This window comes from Scylla paramamosain, chromosome 30, assembly GCF_035594125.1.
Source record: "Scylla paramamosain isolate STU-SP2022 chromosome 30, ASM3559412v1, whole genome shotgun sequence".
Classification (NCBI taxonomy): domain Eukaryota; kingdom Metazoa; phylum Arthropoda; class Malacostraca; order Decapoda; family Portunidae; genus Scylla; species Scylla paramamosain.
The window spans coordinates 2,760,781-2,764,990 of record NC_087180.1 but is presented as its reverse complement, the minus strand read 5'-3'; positions in this window follow the sequence as shown (position 1 = coordinate 2,764,990).

Genomic DNA, 4,210 nt, shown 5'->3' with positions numbered 1-4,210 from the left:
ACGTCACCATTTGCTGTCTTACACTTACACACCCTTTATATATACATATATATATATATATATATATATATATATATATATATATATATATATATATATATATATATATATATATATATATATATATATATATATATATATATATATATATATATATATATATATATATATATATATATATATATATATATATATATATATATATATATATATATATATATATATATATATATATATATATATATATATATATATATATATATATATATATATATATATATATATATATATATATATATATATATATATATAAAGGGTGTGTAGAGGCGCCTAGAGCCAGAGTAACGTAAGCGACACTTCGGCCGAAATGATAATTTTTATCGCATTGTCTTCCCCCACCTTCCTACTGTGGCGAGAAGCAGAGTAGAAGTCAGAATGGACACCGCAATAGGGTCGAAAATCCACCGAAATGCGGTTATCTGTAGACCCTTCGTGTCGCTCTCGAAGCAAGGCGATGAGCGGCTGGTGCCAGAATGAAGTAACTCCCTCCTAGCAGCCAGCGAGCCAATGACCGCACATGCTGCGCTTCATGTGACACGACTGACACTCTGTCAGCAGCCTGCCTCCCCCACACCTCACACCCACAGACACTCATACACTCTCCCCCAGCTCGCCACCAGTGAATGACACTCTGCCTTTCTTTTACGCTAATACGCAAGATTTCATCATTTATGGCGGACAACAACATGCCCCCTGAGGAGCCAGAAACCTCTAGGGGTAGGAAAAGTGTGCGTAATCATGCAGAGTGGAAGAAAAACTTAGTTAAAAGACGAAGGAATATGGGAGAAGCATACTGAGCAGGTCAACAGGCCGCCACATACAGGCGGGCGCGGGTAATGGGACCTCCTTGTGCTGATGGCTGCTATGATAAAATTACATTGCCGATAGCCACAGTCTTGCACAGGGAATTTTGGGCCATCGGTAATGCACCACATAATGCCTACATACAGAAGCTATTTTTCTACCGTTTTATCATTCTCCCTGTTATTAGATGGTCAGATTAGGAAGTACGTGCACGTGTCGCTTACGTTTTTGCTTAATAAAATTAGTACATCAATCAAGAATGGCCTCAATGGTGGTGAATCTCAATAAACTACATGCTGTTGAAACAACTTGACACAGGAACAGGAATAAACAATGCATGCATGTTTGATAAACAAAATATTGCAAGTGTTTTTTTCCACAAATAAACCGAATAAAAAAAAAAAAAACAGTCATCCATTAGCCTTTCAGAATGCCTTAATTTCACTAAATGCTCAGGTATAGGCTGTAAAGCACATGCAATAACAAAGATTTTGAGGCCAAGCCCTACTTCCTATCTCAGTTGAGGAGATATTGCATTCCGAATGTTGCAAAACTTTGATCGCTATTTTCTCTGTTTTCTATTTCTGGCATTTACGTTACTCTGGCTCTAGGCGCCTCATATTCATATATATATATATATATATATATATATATATATATATATATATATATATATATATATATATATATATATATAGAGAGAGAGAGAGAGAGAGAGAGAGAGAGAGAGAGAGAGAGAGAGAGAGAGAGAGAGAGAGAGAGAGAGAGAGAGAGAGAGAGAGAGAGAGAGAGAGAGAGAGAGAGAGAGAGAGAGAGAGAGAGAATTTTCCAAATTTTCTGTAGAAATATGTAGCTACAGTAGTAATCATGCGCCACTCACAAAAGCAGGACTTTCTTTTCATGTAATTGTAAATGACTTTATGGTGTCATGGAACAAATAGTAAAGAAAAGTAAATTAAAATAAAAGGTAATATTCAAATAACGATCATGTAAAATTAAGGCGTGTTCTTCAGTTCTCATAGGACTTTTAGCTCCTCGGAGCTCCGCCCTCTTGACCACTAAAGAACAAACCAGCATACTACCCAAGGAAAAATTGTCTTACAGTTCATTGGCAACGTGTCTCTCACAAAGACCGCAGCAGTCTTAACCACTCGCTCCTTGAAGTTTATGCTATTTAGAAGTGAATAGCTGGTCTTCCAGGTCTTGTGATATTATCAGCTGAATAAAATTAATCGTATAGGGACGATTCTTTTTTTTTTTTTCTGATCGAAGAAAAGAGACAGACATATTGGTTATTCTTGTTTAGTGGTTGTTATATTTAAAGAAGTCTTCTTCATTTCTTCGCAAGCGCCTCGGAAACACATTTTCCGACACATTCCTTTCGCGCTGGTCCCCTGGGAGCTTCGGAACTCTACAATTATCCCGCCGGGCTGAAAGCTTTCTAAGGACTTGCGAGAAGTGGGGGCGGGCAGTGAGGCGGAGCGAGACAGCCGCTCGCGGGCAGTGATGCAAACATGTTAGGTGAAAACAAGCCGATGTGCGTGTATTGTTTTCAATAAAATCTCGAACATACAAAATGATCTGCATACAAGTCAGTCATGAGTGAAAGTCATTATTAAAACTGTGTAGCGTGAATTGTTTCAAATTAAGTGAAAAGTAACATTTGCTTACAATGGGCGTGGAACAGTCAAGTCTTCCACAGCGTGCAACATGCTGGCAAGGCAGGTAATGGTATCTGAATGGCCTTCCTGTCTTGGGCCATGACTTCCAACACATCATTGTGTTCAGGTACAATGCCATAATGCAGTGTGAAGTCATGACTGATACAACCAATTCACGCTAAAATACTCTGCAGAGTTTTTTTTTTTTTTTTTTTTTTATGTAGGAAGGACACTGGCCAAGGGCAACAAAAATCTAATAAAAAAAAAATGCCCACTGAAATGCCAGTCCCTTAAAAGGGTCAAAGCAGTGGTCAAAAATTGGTGGATAAGTGTCTTGAAACCTCCCTCTTGAAGGAATTCAAGTCATAGGAAGGTGGAAATACAGAAGCAGGCAGGGAGTTCCAGAGCTTACCAGAGAAAGGGATGAATGATTGAGAATACTGGTTAACTCTTGCGTTAGAGAGGTGGACAGAATAGGAGTGAGAGAAAGAAGAAAGTCTTGTGCAGCGAGGCCGCGGGAGGAGGGGAGGCATGCAGTTAGCAAGATCAGAAGAGCAGTTGGCATGAAAATAGCGGTAGAAGACAGCTAGATATGCAACATTGCGGCGGTGAGAGAGGGGCTGAAGACAGTCAGTTAGAGGAGAGGAGTTGATGAGACGAAAAGCTTTTGATTCCACCCTGTCTAGAACAGCAGTATGAGTGGAACCCCCCCAGACATGTGAAGCATACTCCATACATGGACGGATAAGGCCCTTGTACAGAGTTAGCAGCTGGTGGGGTGAGAAAAACTGGCGGAGACGTCTCAGAACACCTAACTTCATAAAAGCTGTTTTAGCTAGAGATGAGATGTGAAGTTTCCAGTTCAGATTATAAGTAAAGGACAGACCGAGGATGTTCAGTGTAGAAGAGGGGGACAGTTGAGTGTCATTGAAGAAGAGGGGATAGTTGTCTGGAAGATTGTGTCGAGTTGATAGATGGAGGAATTGAGTTTTTGAGGCATTGAACAATACCAAGTTTGCTCTGCCCCAATCAGAAATTTTAGAAAGATCAGAAGTCAGGCGCTCTGTGGCTTCCCTGCGTGATATGTTTACCTCCTGAAGGGTTGGACGTCTATGAAAAGACGTGGAAAAGTGCAGGGTGGTATCATCAGCATAGGAGTGGATAGGACAAGAAGTTTGGTTTAGAAGATCATTAATGAATAATAAGAAGAGAGTGGGTGACAGGACAGAACCCTGAGGAACACCACTGTTAATAGATTTAGGAGAAGAACAGTGACCGTCTACCACAGCAGCAATAGAACGGTCAGAAAGGAAACTTGAGATGAAGTTACAGAGAGAAGGATAGAAACCGTAGGAGGGTAGTTTGGAAATCAAAGCTTTGTGCCAGACTCTATCAAAGGCTTTTGATATGTCCAAGGCAACAGCAAAAGTTTCACCAAAGTCTCTAAAAGAGGATGACCAAGACTCAGTAAGGAAAGCCAGAAGATCACCAGTAGAGCGGCCTTGACGGAACCCATACTGGCGATCAGATAGAAGGTTGTGAAGTGATAGATGTTTAAGAATCTTCCTGTTGAGGATAGATTCAAAAACTTTAGATAAGCAGGAAATTAAAGCAATAGGACGGTAGTTTGAGGGATTAGAGCGGTCACCCTTTTTAGGAACAGGTTGAATGTAGGCAAACTTCCA